At 43.4% G+C, this 17,095-nt stretch overlaps 1 long non-coding RNA gene across 2 annotated transcripts in view; it reads right to left on the reverse strand.

Annotated features, from left to right (window-relative positions):
- Positions 1-17,095, reverse strand: part of LOC119566586 — a 403,844-nt gene that overhangs the window by 163,736 nt on the left and 223,013 nt on the right. The window contains exons 5-7 of one of the 2 annotated variants that reach the window (XR_006291102.1): positions 4,710-4,831; positions 3,518-4,045; positions 1,585-1,770 (exon numbers count right to left, since the gene is read on the reverse strand). This is a non-coding gene — a long non-coding RNA (uncharacterized LOC119566586). The remainder of the gene's footprint in view (positions 1-1,584; positions 1,771-3,517; positions 4,046-4,709; positions 4,832-17,095) is intronic. The other variant, XR_006291101.1, reaches the window with a different exon arrangement.

The following is a 17,095-nucleotide window of genomic DNA, read 5'->3' on the forward strand; positions in this document are numbered from 1 at the left end:
CTATTTGGAACCATCCACTCCTGCTGTCTGCTCCCCAGACTAGTTTGGTATGTAAAACATTTCTGTCTTGAGCTGTGTTAATCTTTCATAATAAATTCCAGTTAAGCCTGTTATCCAACAGCATATGATGATTAAAATTCACAGGAGTTGGGACTATTACAATAATACTCAATACTACACTTCTTACTGGGGCAAAACTCCTATTGATTTTACCGGGAATTAAACCTGGGTAGAGGGACTCCAGGATTGAGTCCTTGTTTTCAACGCTTCTTGTGTACAGAGACACAGTATTAATGATCTGATCATTGAGGATAGCATCCTGAAGAGTCTGGCTTAAATAGTTCAAGAGCAAGGGATATTCAAGTTAAGGTTGTTATCATGCCATCCTTAATTCAGCATTAGAGCTGCTTGAAAGGCTCAATTTCACACACAAAGACTGAAATTTCCACAGGATCACATGGCTGGGAAGGGTTCATTTCACAATTCATTTCTGCTTGGGAAGGGTGGCAGGGTAAATTCTATCCAAATCACAACTCTTCATGTTTGCCTAGAGTTAGAGTTAAGATTTACCATCTTTGCAAACAAACTCTTCCATTTCCTGAGTTAAAACCATGTTTGCCAGTGATGAGCATTGCTCTACATTTTTGTGCAAGATAGAAAAACAGTATACATGCTCCCCACCCCAGGGGAAAAAAAGTGATTCTCCTTCCCCCCCATTGGTCTGCCCAATGATGTATGCTTTTTCTACAGAGCTCTGGATGTGGTGACTCATTATGTAACATATTTCAGCATTCTATTCACAGGTTGACAGCCTGCTCCTGCTTAAGTTAGTGGCAAAACTCACATTGACTCCAGTGCAGAATTGCTCTTCAATTCTAAATGCATAAGCCAAATCTTCCATTTACTTTTAATCTTATCCGCATAGTTAAACATTATTCACTGGGTTTTTTTGTGTTTATTTTGTTTCTGCCCACCTCTGCCCAGTTGAGGAGCAGTTCTCTTATCAAAACTGCTCCTTTTCAGGAGCTACATTAGTTCTAAAATGACCCATGTTTACCCAAGAGTGGCTCTCTGTCCCAATCTACTGGCTGGATCAAACAGATGTGAGTCTGCTGCTGGTTTTGAGCTAACAGACCTGAATTATTTCAGGCAGTAGAGCTCATTCTTCTGGATCCAGAAGTCCTAGGTCCAATCCCCATTACTGACAATCCAACCAGGGAGGTCACATGACAAGTGATGGGACATCACTTTGTGGAATTTCAGGTTTAAAAAAAACAAACACACAAAACAAACCCCATGGCTACAAAATAATTCCCTCCCCCCCCCACGCACACGGCTTGTTCTCCCTTTCCCCTTTTTCCACTGGAAAACGGAGAGAAAGAATGGGGAGAAATGTTGATTCCTCCCCCCGCCCCCATTTAAAAATAATTGGAAAGTTCCTCCCAAACAAACAGAAACATTTCATGAAAAGTTTCAATTTGGTTGAAAAGCAATTTTTTGGGGGGGGCAATAAAATAAAAACACGATTTTGACCAGTTCTATAGACAAGACAATGGGTGGAGGAAAGAAAGGAGCATCACTAACCTCTTCTGATAGTTGGGGAACTGAGAAGTGAAATGACTTGCTTCAGGTTGCTTCACATCACTGAGAGCCAGGCATAGAACCAAAAGGTCTCCTGACCCCCAAGCCCATGCCCTGTCCACTGAATCACTGTCTTCTTGAAGGGATGGTTCATTTGATTTACAGTGCAGAAGAGACAATCCAAAATACCTCAGTAAGAAAAAAAAATACACGTTGAGACTGAGCCTTTTAACAGTGACATGTATAAGATGAAATTTTAAGGCTAGAATCCTCTGCAAAGAAGTATTTAGAAATACAATTCCTTCCTAAAGGACCTTCAACTTTAATATTTAACTTCCTCGTGGCAAGGGTCTAATTTTTCTTCCTTGGTGCAATGGGAAACACTATGACCGCTGCTGAGGAGGAGTTGTTAGTCAAAGGAAAGATTTTTAGATGGCTTATATCGTTCCTGTGAAACTGCAATTATCTTCCCATAACCAGAGGAGTACAGAATAAATGACCTGCTTTACTTGTCATGTCAAGGCATGAGATGAAGTTTAAACAGTGGAAAAACCAACTCTTTCTTGATCAAGAATACTTATAGAAAACATTTGTCATGATTCATATTTAATATGGTGTCTCATTTCAGAAGGTACTGCAATTAAATGTGCATTAATGGCAATGATTCCTAATTCACGTTACAAACCTAACAGAGCATATCCAACTACATTGCAATTGATGGACAATTGTTAACTGTCAGGAGATAACAGTCTCTTCAATAAGTTTTATAACGGTACAGCAGAAAATAAATGAATTTAAAGCAGCTTCCAAGTGTTATTGAAGCAACTAAAGTTTTATGACTTACTATTTTTTGAGTAGCCTTCTCATGTTGCATGTGTAGAAGACAGGGATTAGGCACTCAAGATACCATGCAAAGAATTAGAATAATTTACACTGCACTTTTGATGTAAAAAAAATAAAAGAATATATTTAAAAAGATTAACTTCAGTATTGCCAACCCTAATGATATGTGTACACTGCCATGAAGATTGTGGCACACATGGCAGCACGAGCTAACCACTTGAGTGTAAGCCGGCCCTATCCCTTGGGTTTGTATTTGGGTGGCTAGCCCATGCTGAGATGTCTAGACTGCTATTTTTAGTGCGCTAACTGGAGCGGAGCTAGTACATGTCTGTCTACCCAAGCTGGGAAACACGTTCCCAACTGTAGTATATATGGACCCTCAAAACTTTGCAACCCCATTAAACCAGTGCAATTCCACAAATTGGCTTGATTCGAACAGCTCCTGATTCACAATGGTGTAAGCAAGAGTAGAATCAGGCCCCACTCCTGTGAAAATTTAATCTTTATAGAAGAAAACGTGTGCAGCTTCCAGTCCCCCAGACTATCGTAGACAGGTGAAATCCTTGACTGAGAAGAGTTAGAGAAAGCTCAGAGGAGTGTCTCAATTACAGCAAGGATGCTTCTAACGACTCTCATGATCCGTCACACTGCCGCTAAGGGTTTGATTCAGGAGGAGGACCCTCAGGGGGAATCAGAAGGCAGTGTCCCATCGGGGCAAACTGAGATATAGACATACTTCAGAAATCCTGTTTTAGCCCTAGTAGTGATTTCAGTCTAGCCATCACAGAGGAATGAAATCAAGATAAAGGCATGAGAGAAAGACCATTTTGATCCCTGTAAGATCATTTAAAGAGCCAAATGCATACACTCTACCTTTAATGGCAAGAATTACCCCATCTTTAATCTTTTAAAACAGCGGTCTTATTAAATATAGCTTTTACTGAAAGCTCCTATCCTAATACGAACTACGCACTGTGTGCCTTCTCTGCTGAGCTACAGCTGTAAGCCAGGCATGATTTTAGACATGATAATAGGAGATCCATTCTAGAGGCTGAGTGCACAGAGAAGTACTCAGCCTCCAAAAATCACAAACCTTGTCAAGATATCACAGGAAATTCATTTCATTCATTCCACATGAAAAAGTGGAGACTGAATGTTTCACAGTTCAGATATGTGAGCAGGGATTCTACCGCTAGGCATCTCCAGTAACCTGGGCTGTTGGAGGTCAGTTTATCTGAGATAACACTAATAAGGAGAAAAAAAAAGAAAAAGAAGGAGAGGGGTAACAGTATCTCAAACACTCAAATTCCATTTGTATGTTCTCCATTGATTGTTTCATATAAACAATGTTAAATATGAAACAAAGAATAACTATATAGTGACTGCAGTCTCCCAAAACACTCGTGAAAGGGAGGGTTTACATGCTGGCAATTTCCATTTGGGATACAAACGACCAATAAGCTCCATGTAGCTTGAAAGCTTCTCTCTCTCAACAACTGAAGTTGGTCCCTGTGGCAAATGGCCGACGCTATTGTGGTGGGTCCCACACTTTTCCTTGGTGTGAGGGTCAGGGCACCGCCCCTGCCCCCTATTCTTGGGTGTTGACGGCTCCGCTAGTGCCCTGGTGGGGGAGAGAAGGAGATTGGGGAAGGGATCTGGATCAGCCCCCTACTCCGGGTCCCAGCCCCTTCAACTTCGCAGTCTTCTTTCGCTCTTTCCCTTTGTGCCAGGGAAGTCCCTCTGTTCTGCTTTGGCAGGGTTTCCCTTCCCCTGTTACTCTGATCCTCCCTCCAAACTACAGTCAGATCTCCTTCTGTCTGACTGAAGCAGGATGTGTGTGTGTCGGGGGGGGGGGGGCGGGGTGTTAGTTAGGTCTCTGGAAGGGCTTAATTGGCTTCAGGTGCTCTAATTAGCCTGTAGTAGCCTCTCCTCAGTCCACAGGGAATAAGGCCCTCATCATCCTGGGGCTTATATATCTCCCATCGATCACTCTCCTGCTGCATCACATATCCCCCATCCTACTCAACACCATGGGGATGAGCTACTTGGGTGGAGAGGCAGTGCTGTCACGACAGGCCGTCAGCATTGCTCTGTTGTCTTCCAGACCTATGATGTACCCGGAAGTGGAAGGGTTGCAGGGATAGGAACCATATAGTCACTCTCACATTCTTCTCCTCATTTCTGTGCATCCACTGGAGTGCAGTATGGTCCATCACGAGGGTGAACTGCCGCCCCCGTAGGTAGTATCTGAGAGTCTCCATGGCCCATTTAACCACCAGACATACCTTTTGGACGGTGGCGTACAGCTGCTCCCCAGAGAGGAGTTTCTGAGGTACAGGATTCGGTGCTCTTCCTCCCCCACCATCTGGAAAAGGATGGCCCCTAGCCCTACCGCCGAGGCATCTGTCTGTAGGATTCAGAGTAACAGCCGTGTTAGTCTGTATTTGCAAAAAGAAAAGGAGTACTTGTGGCACGTTAGACACTAACCAATTTATTTGAGCATAAGTTTTCATGAGCTACAGCTCACTTCATCGGATGCATCTGTAGCTCACGAAAGCTTATGCTCAAATAAATTGGTTAGTCTCTAAGGTGCCACAAGTACTCCTTTTTTTTTTTTGTCTGTAGGATGAATTTCTTCTCAAAGTCTGGGGCTATGAGCACTGGATGACTGCAAAGGGCCATCCTTAAATCTGTAAATGCCCCTTCCACTGCATCAGTCCACTTTACTGTATCTGGGCCCCAAGCTTTTATCAGGTCCATCAATGGCCATGCCCTCATGGTGAAGTGAGGAATGAATCTGCGATAGTATCCCACTATCCCTAGCAAGACTCTGACTTACTTTTTTCAGATTGGTTGGGGCCAGCCCTCTATTGCCTCTACTTTGTTCCACTGGGGTTTCATCAAGTCCCTCCTACTACATACCCAAGGTATCTGGCCTTGGCTAGCCCTACTATACACTTGGGAGGGTTAGCAGTGAAGCCTGTCTGTCTAAGGGTGTCTAGCACTGCTTCTACTTTTCCTAGGTATGTCTCCCAGTCAGGGCTATGGATGACTACGTTGTCTAAATAGGCGGTGTCATACTTGATGTGGAGTTGTAGTAATTTGTCCATTAGTTGTTGGAATGTTGCGGGGGCTCCATGGAGTCCAAAAGGAAGGACGGTGTATTGGAAGAGGCTACCAGGTGAAGAGAAGGCGGTCTTCTCCTTGGCGTCCTTGGCCAGGGGGACTTCCCAATAGCCTTTGGTCAAGCATCGGACTTTGCCTAACTGATCAACTAGCTCATCGATGCATGGTATCGGGTAGGCATCAAATTGGGATATTTCATTCAACTTCTGGAAGTCATTACATAACCTCAAGGTGAGGTCAAGCTTGGGGATTAGGACGATAGGGATAGACCACTGCTTGTGGGATTCTTCAATAACCCCGAATTCCAGTATCCTCCTCACCTCTATCCTAATTTCTTCCTTTTTGGCCTCCGGTATTCAGTATGGTTTTATCATTACTCTTGCTCTGGGTTAATTCAGGGGATATCCTCACTTGCCCTTGCGGGCTATCTGCCTGGGGTGCAGCTCCCTGGGTGACCAGGCACGTCTCCTGATCATGCCAAGGTTTCAGTAAGTTAATGTGGTAGATCTGCTCTGGCCTTCAGCAGTCTGGTTGCTTGACCTTGTGGTCCACCTCTCCAATGACTTCCACTATCTCATATAGCCCATGCCAGCGGGCCAGGAGCGTGCTTTCTGTTGGTACCAGCCCTATCACCCGTTCTCCTGGCTGAAAACTCCATGTCTTTTCCCGGCAGTTGTAATAGGTCTGCTGGGCCTCTTGTGCTTTCTCCAAATGCTCTCGTACTATGGGAGTCACTCAGGCTATTCGCTCTCTCATTTGAGCCATGTGCTCAATGACGTTCGTCCCTTGGTTGGGTTGTTCTTCCCAAGCTTTCTTGGCGATATCTAATATGCCATGCGAGTGGTGTCCGTATAGTAGCTCCGTCAGGGTTCCTTCCCCACTCTGAACTCTAGGGTACAGATGTGGGGACCCGCATGAAAGACCCCATAAGCTAAGTCTTACCAGCTTAGCTTAAAAACTTCCCCAAGGTACAAACTTTGCCTTGGCCTTGAACCGTATGCTGCCACCACCAAGCGTTTTAAACAAAGAACAGGGAAAAAGACCACTTGGAGATGTCTTCCCCCCAAATTATCCCCCCAAGCCCTACACACCCCCTTTCCTGGGGAGGCTTGAGAATAGTATCCTAACCAATTGGTTACAAAATCATCAAAGACCCAAACTCCTGTGTCTTGGAACAATGGGAAAATCAATCAGGTTCTTAAAAGAAGGATTTTATTTAAAAAAAAGAAAAAAAGAAAGGTAAAAATCATCTCTGTAAAATCAGGATGGAAAATACTTTACAGGGTATTCAGATTCAAAACACAGAGGATCCACCTCTGGGCAAAACCTTAAACAGGAATAAACCTCCCTCTTAACACAGGGAAAATTCACGTAAAACAAAAGATAAAACTAATCCGCCTTGCCTGGCTTACCTATACTGGTTGCAATATTGGAGACTTGAATTAGCATGTGTTGGAGAAGATGGATTTCTGTCTGGCCTCTCTCAGTCCCAAGAGAGAACAACACGTAAACAAACAGCACAAACAAAACCCTGCCCCCCAGCCCCCAAGATTTGAAAGTATCTTGTCCCCTTATTGGTCCTTTGGGTCAGGTGCAAGTCAGGTTAGCTGAACTTCTTAACCCTTTATAGGTAACAGGATGTTGCCTTTGGCCAGGAGGGATTTTATAGCACTGTATACAGAAAGGTGGTTACCCTTCCCTTTATATTTATGACAGCTCAAAGGGGGAGAATCCTGTAGATGCCTGGGGAACCTCCGGTATCGCAAACGTCAGGTACAGTAGAAGGGTATCCCAGTCTTTTCCGTCCCAGGCCACCACCTTCTGGATCATGCTTTTGAGGGTATGATTAAATCGCTTGACCAGGCCATCTGTTTGAGGATGGTGGGCTGAGGTCCGCAAGGCCTGGATGCGGAGCAGGGTACATAAGTCCCTCATTAATTTTAACATGAAGGAAGTTCATTGGTCAGTCAGGATCTCCTTAGGGATGCTCACTCTAGCATAAACCTGGAGCAATTCTTTTGCTATTGCCTTGGATGTGGGGCTTCTTAGGGGAATGGCTTCCGGGTACCATGTGGCGTAGTCAAGGATGACAAGTATGCTTTGGTAGCCCTGGATGGATCTTTCTAGTGGACCCACAATGTCCACGGCTATCCTTTCGAAAGGGACTTCAATAACAAGTACGAGCACCAACGGAGCCCATAAATGAGGTTGGGGGTGATGCAACTGGCATTCTGGGCTGGAGGAGCAATAGCGCTGGACTTCCGCCTGTACTCCCATCCAGTAAAACCTCCTTAGGACTCTATCCAGGGTCTTATCTACTCCTACATGTCCCGCAAATAAATGGATGTGAGCTAGCCCTAACACCGCCCTTGTGTGCTTCTATGGTACTAAGAGCTACTCTACTTTCCCCCAGTATTTACACTACTCGGTACAAAGATTGCATATGACCACATAGTATGGCACTGAGCCTTTGGTTTTCCCCTCTATGGGCACGCCGTTTACCTCCACTACCTCCTGCCTCACATTTGCATATAGCAGGTTGTAGGCTTGGTCCTGCTCAAAAGTCTTGCGTGTGGGGCCGATCTGGCATAATTCTGTTGGATTGGTTCCAACTCCACCCCTTGAGTCGCTCCCACTGGTGCTGGGGACTGCCTCTGGGTCCTCACTGGTCTGAGCTGTCTCCTTGCCTCCCAGACAGGTTTGCCTACCAACCAGGGTGGCTTTCTGGTTCCCCGTGAAAATCCCGGTTCCTAACCTTTTATCTGTCCTCCTTTCCTGCCTAGATTTCTGGGGCTTCCCAGGGGTGTGAATGTAATTCTGGGGGAAGTCTGGTGAAAATTGGGGTGGGGCTATCTCTGGGTGCCCTGATCTCAGCCCAGGGGTTGCTACCCTCTCCTAATTCTATTCTCAAACCCTGGGAAGTTCCAACCCATTAAAACCAGGTAGAGGAGTCTGGGGACCACCGTTGCAGTCACCTTGGGAGTATTCCCCTGGATCTCAATCTGCACTGGAATCGTGGGGTAGAAATTTATGGTGCCACGGACACGTTACTCCTGTATTTTTGGCCCGGGTCAGTCGGTCTTGCTTCACTAACTTCCCTGAGAGCAGCGTGACAGCACTTCCAGAATCCACCAAAGCTATGGTCTCGATGCCATTCATTTTTACTGATCTGGTGTACCCAGGTGGGGTCATTGCAACCCCCACACCAGGCCAATTAGGCTACATTGCTCCCCAGGATACCCCAAATTACAGTGTATGGACTCCTTCTTGTTGGGGCACTGGACTGTTATGTGCCCAATTCCCCACACTTGTCAGACCGATACCTTATACCGGTTGTTGCCCCCTGTCTTGGGCTATTCGGCCTGCTCCCCCAGCCCTCTCCTCCCAGGTCCCTTCAGGGCCTCAGGCTATTCCTCGGTGCCCTTTCTTACAGTTACAGCTCGCCTGGAGTTCTTGATAATCTGGGGCCTCAGGCTCGGGACTGGCTTCCTGGCCTGCCATATCTCATGTCCTGGGATCTGGAACAGTTCACGGGCTGCCAGCCGTCTCTCTAGGAGGGTGACCTACTTGTCATAGGTGGAAGGGTCACTCTGGCCAACCCAGGCTCAGAGGCCCAAGGGTAGCCCCCTTGTATACTGGTCCAACACCAGGAGCTCCATCATTTTCTCAAAGCTTAGGGCCTCGGGGTGTAGTCACTTCCTGGTCAGGTGAATTAGATCAACAGTTACGACCGTGGTGCCTTATCCTCACTATACCACCACTCATGGTACCTCTGGACTCAACACCATCCTTACCCTGGATCTGGCAAGGATCTCTGCTTTCAGCTGGGGTTAGTATGCCACAGCCTCTGTCGCCAAATCATAGACGACCTTCTGGGCCTCCTCACACAAGATCAGGGTGAGGATGCCGGACCACTGATCTCGGGCCCAGGGCTGCCTTCTCGAAGGCCAGGAAGTATGCCTCCACATCATCCTCCTGCATCATTTTCTGCAGGCAGTTGCTAGCTCCATAAGGGCCTTCACCTGGTTCACTGCTTCCTGCAGCATGGCGCGGTCCTGGGCAGCCTGGCTCATCAGCAGGTGATTGGTCTCCGGCTGCAGCCATACCGCCTCCTGTTAGGTGGCTGCCTGGACCAGGGTAGCCTCCTGTTGGGCTGATGTGGCTTGCACTAGCGCCTTAACCACATCGTCCATCTTGGGGAGGCGTTGGCTCATCCTGGATTAAGTCCACAGCATGGAATCCCACTGCTAACACCACATGTGGCAAATGGCCGATGCTATTGTGGTGGCTCCCACACTTTTCCCTGGTGTCTTAGGTCAGGGCAGTGCCCAGCCCCTATTTTTGGGCACCGACGGCTCCACTAGCGCCCTGGTGGGGGAGAGAAGGTGAGCAGGGAAGAGATCTGGGTCCACCCCCTATTCCGGATCCCAGCCCCTTCAATTTCACAGTCTTCTTACCCTCTTTCCCCTTGGGCAGGGTTTCTCTGTCCTCTGTGGCGGGGGAGTCCATCTGGTCTGTTTGGGCAGGGTTTCCCTTCCTTTAGAACTCTGATCCCCTGGTCAATAACAGTACTCCTCCAAACTACAGTCAGCTTTCCTTCCCTCCTCCTGTCTGAATGGAGCAGGGTTTTTTTAACTAGGTCTCTGGCAGGGCCTTAATTGGCTCCAGGTGCTCTAATTAACCTGTAGCAACCTCTTCTCAGTCCACAGGGAATAAGGCCATGATCATCCGGGGGTTTATATACCTCCCATCTATCGCTCTCCTGCTGTCCTCTGGCCCTGCTGTATCAAAGTCCCATAAAAAGATATGACCTCACCCACGTTCTCCCTAATATCCTGGGACTGACACAGCTACAACACCACCGCATACAATAAGAGTTAGTTATGAAAACTGAGAACAATCTTGGAAAAAGTCACAAGAAAAACACAATGTGCAACACAGTATTAATGCTTATGTGACACTATCTTCCAAAGGATTCAATCAGAAACAGGATTCTACCATGTAAGGTGCCTTACAAACATATGCATAAATGCAACCAGATGCGCCTGCAGAGGTAGTGAAGCCTGCATTTATGCATATTGTCAAGGTTCCTCCCCCACTCTGAACGCTAGGGTACAGATGTGGGGACCTGCATGAAAACCTCCTAAGCTTATCTTTACCAGCTTAGGTCAAAAAGTTCCCCAAGGTACAAAATATTCCACCCTTTGTCCTTGGATTGGCCGCTACCACCACCAAACAAATACTGGTTACTGGGGAAGAGCTATTTGGAAACGTCTTTCCCCCCAAATACTTCCCAAAACCTTGCACCCCACTTCCTGGACAAGGTTTGGTAAAAAGCCTCACCAATTTGCCTAGGTGACTACAGACCCAGACCCTTGGATCTTAAGAACAATGAACAGTCCTCCCAACACTTGCACCCCCCCCTTTCCTGGGAAATGTTGGATAAAAAGCCTCACCAATTTGCATAGGTGACCACAGACCCAAACCCTTGGATCTGAGAACAATGAAAAAACATTCAGTTTTCTTACAAGAAGACTTTTAATAGAAATAGGAGTAAATAGAAGTAAAGAAATCCTCTCTGTAAAATCAGGATAGTAGATACCTTACAGGGTAATTAGATTCAAAACATAGAGAATCCCTCTAGGCAAAACCGTAAGTTACAAAAAAGATACACAGACAGAAATAGTTATTCTATTCAGCACAATTCTTTTCTCAGCCATTTAAAGAAATCATAATCTAACAAGTACCTAGCTAGATTACTTACTAAAAGTTCTAAGACTCCATTCCTGGTCTATCCCTGGCAAAGGCAGCATAAAGACAGACCCACAGACCCTTTGTTTCTCTCCCTCCTCCCAGCTTTTGAAAGTATCTTGTCTCCTCATTGGTCATTGTGGTCAGGTGCCAGCGAGGTTACCTTTAGCTTCTTAACCCTTTACAGGTGAGAGGAGTTTTCCTCTGGCCAGGAGGGATTTTAAAGGGGTTTACCCTTCCCTTTATATTTATGACACATATCATAAAGAACAATGGGCAAACTTCCAAAAGGTTCAGAGTTCAGGTTCTATTCAGATGCTTAACCTAACCAAGGGGTTTGTTTTCACAGTTTGAGCAATATCTTAACACGGTCTCCTGTGCAACATCCACTCCTTTGTCAAGGATCTCTGTGACCACTACAGCCATTATCTACATGGGAACATAATATTAGAAAACTATTTTGTAATGAACTGTTACATTGAGACCACCACCAATTACCATTCTTCATTCTGCAACATAGCCATGGCCTTCTGCAGTGGCAGTTAGGCTTATTACTCCTTTTCCAGCTGCTTGTACAGACATGTAGTCTCTTCCTTGCAATGAAGAGCATCTGGATGCCTGCAGAATAGCTGGAAGCAAGGCAACTGAGCCAACATTATATGACTTCTCAGAAAGTGCTCTCCAGATCATCAATAATCCATGGGCCACAGTCTGAGAACCACAGCCTAGTATTGTCTATGTGTAGAACTGTGTGAGAAGTCTTGTGAAAATCACATTTCCATCTCCAGCTGCAGCTGAGGAATCTTACTCAGACATGTCAAAAATTTAAAATGGTCAACTTGAGATTGATTCTAGAACTAGGGAAAGTTCATTTCCCCACTCTCAGGCCCCATTCTCCTATCCCTTTTTAGAAAACACCATGTTCAAAATTCAGTTAACTCCCATTAAAAAATTTAAACACAGGCTCGCCTGGAGTTCTTGATAACCTGGGGCCTCAGGGTCGGGACGGGCTTCCTGGCCTTCTCTGCTAGAAATCTCAGTGTTTGTATGAGACACCACTTGGCCAACATAAACATACTACCTGACTCCCAATATTTCCCTCTGCCCCAAAATCTAACATTACACTACATCATGTGCTAAACAAACAAACAAACAAACAAAAACACCACACCAAAAAAACCACATAGGCTGTGTGTATGGGATTTTGTTTGTGTTGCGTCAGGGAGACCTTCTTGTGCAAAAACTTTGTCCTTCTTTCTTGAAAAGAATCCTGACCTTAAAAAAAATTCTTCCTCCCCCCTCCTCTTCAGCTCACTTCAGGTACTCACCATATTATTTCTGTTACCTTGATGAAAGAAGCAAATGAATAATAGCTACAACTCATAGCTGGCCACAAGAGATTCATGTGATATAAATTTCTCAGATTACAAATTCCTTATGTACTAATAATAATTCCTTTGCTCTTCAGAAATAGTTATTAGAAAACCCATTCTATGAACTAATCAATATGTTTTCCTTCTCTACTGGTCATTAATTTGGTGCCTACCAAAAAAGGTGTTCACTTTTCAACTGCTGAATTCTTGCACTTTATGTCCAACATGAGAAACTTTCCTTGATTCTTTTTAAATAAATACGAGACCTCCTATTTTTCTTCTGCAGGCTCACATTAAATTTTAAAAAAAGAAACATGTGGGTATGAACAAAGGCTCAACCAGGCAGTTTCATTTAAATTAGTACACCAATAATGGCCCTGCAGTGGAAAGAACTGCTACAATACAATTGCAGGTAATTATTCTTTTAAAATATATACATATCAAAGAGAACAAGACCAATTCATTTACAAAGAAAAGGGTGTATTAGTACTGCCGCATAATAAAAGGTCATTAAAACTGACATCTATACACAGTCTTTTAGACTTCACAATAAGCAAAACGTAAAGGGAACAGGACAGGGACAGAATTCTAAAATTGTAATGATGTTTCTTGGTGTCCATGCCCACAGTTAACCTTATGCATAGAAGTAGTATGCCTATTATACTGCAAGCTTCCAACTCTCTTTCTCCTCCCCTTCTAATGAGGTTTCCTGCTCAGAACGAAAGGGTCCTGAGTGTTTATGGGTCAATGTCCTAATTGATAGCCCATTTTATGCTTTATCAGTAAGTGTCTGCTACAGACCACCAAATCACACTAGGGAACAAGATGGTCAGCTGCTTATGCATTTATCTATAATGTATAGGGGGAAAAAGCCAGGTGCTCATGGGAGATTTCAGAGTGAGTGACATATACTGGAGGTCTAATGCTACCAGTGCTAAAACATCATTGGACTTTCCAAATATTATAGAAGACAATTTCCTAACTCCAAAGTGTTGCAGTCAGTCGACACAGGGGAATTCTATATTAGCCCTAGACCTGAAAGATAAAGAAGAACTGATCGTGGACCTAAAAATTAAATAGTAGCTTAGATACAAGTGATCATGACTTGATCACATTTATAAAGTGCAAACAGAATAAAGTCCAGACCATCAATATATGGACTTCGTACTTTAAAAAATGGCCAGTTTCACAAAAGTGAAAACAATTATGAGCCAAATCAGCTGGGAGGGAAGAGTTTAATCAGAAAAATGTGAATTGTAATTGGGAATTGTTCAAGAACACTTCACTAAATACCCCAAAAGCCACAACTGAGGAAGAAAGCTGTATTGATTAAAAAAACCCACCCTGGTTTAGAAGGAAAATGAAGACAGCTTTAAAAAAGTATTGAAAAAAAAAAGACATAGCAAAGGGGACGTAAGTTAGGAATTGTAGAAAATTGATAAGGGAAGAAGAGGGACACATCTATGGCCACCAGAAATAAGGACAATAAGAAAGTGTTTTTGAAGTATATAGGAACAAAAATAATCCTAATATGCTATTGGTCCATTACTAGATGGAAAGGGTAGAATTATCAATAATGTAGAGAAGGCTGAAGTGTTCAATTAATATTTCCATACTGTATTTGGGAAAAACAAATGATGTAGTCTCATCAGATGATGATGACACTCTTTTCGTTTCACTAATATGTTAAAAAGCAGCTCGTAAAGTTAAATATGTTTAAAATCAGCAAGTCCAGATGACTTGCATCCAAAATTGTTGATTTTCAGTAAGTATTGGAACACTTAGCATGTTGCAGAAGAAAGCTAATATGATACCAATATTTAAAAAGGCGCTCTGTGCCTCAGATCTCCAACTGTAAAATGGGATAATAGTGCTGCCCTTTGTGAGGATAAATAAATCCTTGGTTGTCAGCCACTCCTATTACAGTAATGAAGCCATGTAAGTACTAAAGAGAGAGAGATCCAACTAAAAGCATAGCAGAATTTCACTAGTTACAGATCTGTTGTCAGCTACTGACTATTGTGAATGGGCAAGTGAACAAACATCCAAAAGCAAGGACTATGCATCAGAAGGTGCAGTTTGTTCATTTTGACAATAGCAGTGGAGTTTTAATCAATCATATAGGATAATATTTGACCATATGCTGTTAAATTAACTTCAGTATGCTTTTTAGTCTCTCGTGGAAGCTCCCTGCTGCACTTTGGTACTTCTCTTTGCTAAGAGAAAAGGGAAAGATGTGGGGGGTGATTAGGGGGAAAAAAAGGTGTGAATTAGTAAAAGATTTTCTACTGTAATCCAAAGGGGATCATTTCAAATCATTAGCTATCTTAAATATTAAACTCATTTTTAGGAATTGTTGGAATATACCATCTTTTCTGGAATAAGGAAGGGAAGCCGGGACAGGAGCTGGGAGTTCTTACCAGAGAGAAGTCAGAAAAATGTAGCAAGCAGCTGCTATCTGTAAAATGGTCACTTTAGGTGTGCAGCTCTATCAAATTTAAAAGGCCAGCCCTAAAAAAGCACTCTGGGGGGAAATTCCCAGAAGAGGGCAAACCTGCCTAATAGAAAGTTAGTAGGGACCAGAAAGTAGCTCATAGGAAAATGCTTCTACTAGGGCCTCTATAACAGATGTTACAAACTTATTTCCTGCGTGTGGTTCATTGTTCCACTACTTATGTAAAAGGGAGCAAATTTCTCTGTTTGTGCAACCTACTGCTGTAACTTCCCTGAGTTGGCTGGGCAATGCAATTAGAGCATTTGATATGTAGCTGCCTTGTCCAAAGTTCATAGAACCTGCTGTATCATAACTATGCTTTAGATATAAAATACTTCCATGATCAAATCTGTCAACTGTGGTTGTATTACATCTGAACTGATGGCTCTCTCTCCCCGTAATGTAACCTCACCCCAATTCTGTTGTAATAAAAGATCAGTGAATGGGGCTGATGCACAGTGATTTCATCTAGCTATTACTGCTTCTAGCTCTTCAGCAAGAGCAAAATCACTATTCCATGTGGCTGACATAGTCTTCCTAGTTCACAGGTAAGTCCATCTGAGCTTCATGGCCAGGGAAATGCTTTTTAAAAAAAAAAAAAAAAAAAAATCAAAAATTGGAGGGGATTTTCATTTTCTGAACAAACACAATAATCTATAGACAATAAAATACAATTTTCCCTTCAATTAGGAAAAACTTCTGCCTGTTCCCTATAGGCCTGTATTCTTTCAGCCCACTGAAAGAATACAGGCCTATAATTTAATTGTTCATGAAAAACTTGAGTTTCTCGCTGTAGTTTTGCAACAAGCATTTTCATTGCAAATTCACAGAGAAAAAAAACCTACAGATGTGACAAGAAAGCCTACATATAATTAAAACCCAAACAAAAAAAAATTTCCCACAAATTTAGCTGTGGGATTCTTCTGTTAATATATACTTTTTAATGTGGAGAAGGGGTGCAGTGGACAAAAGTCTTATTTTTTAAGCTTTTTCTTTAAATAGTTGGTATCTTTCGGTCTTCCTATATGTGCTATGATTTACCACTGCCCGTAGAAATTGTACACAATACAGTTTTGCATAAAACCTTTTTTTGCAAAAGTACAGGATGCAGCTATAACATTTGCTTATGTACCCACTGCATACTTTTGTATTTATGCTCACAAAGTAAACGTGCATGCACACTTAGCTGTGCAATTTAAGTAGCTGATTAGCATGCACAAAAACAAGCTGTGCAAACAATAGCTAAGTGCAAAAATTTGTTGAGTAAAGCTGAGCACTTGAATCTGAACATTTTACTTAAGTTTTTTATGAATATCCATGTCACATCCTGAAACAGCTATGCAAAAGTTAATATCCCCAACCCCGTAAGCCTTATGTATACTTTTCCTAACTTTTATTTTAAATGTAGAATTAACAAGAAGCAGAGACAAAGGCTCCAATAGGCAGCTTTATTTATAATACTACAAAGACTCTGCAAGCGTGAGAACTGTTACAACACAGCACCAGACAATTATTCTTTACCGAATAAAATCAGAGACAACAAGACCAATTAGTTTATGAAGTAAAGGGCATGCAAGCAACACCATAAAAGGTCATCAGAACTGACATTCATCCGCACATCTCTGTACAGACATCACATTCATAGCAGTCAAAACTTAACGGAAAAAAACTGACAGGTTTGTACTGCACCTATGAATTATAATGCTCTCTTACACACCGAACAGCCCAGAGTTGGTGTCCACTCACTAACTCTCCACAAAATATGGGAGCAGAAGTTATTGTGACAATTATATGCTGAGTTTCCTGCACGCAGTGTTACTGTAGCCATGTCAGTCCCAGGATAAGAGAGAGAGAGAAGGTGGGTTAGGAAATATCTTTTATTGTGAGAGAGACAGAATTTTGAACCCACATTGCGCTCTCCTTCAGG

The sequence above is a fragment of the Chelonia mydas genome, chromosome 5 (assembly GCF_015237465.2).
Source record: "Chelonia mydas isolate rCheMyd1 chromosome 5, rCheMyd1.pri.v2, whole genome shotgun sequence".
Lineage (NCBI taxonomy): Eukaryota > Metazoa > Chordata > Testudines > Cheloniidae > Chelonia > Chelonia mydas.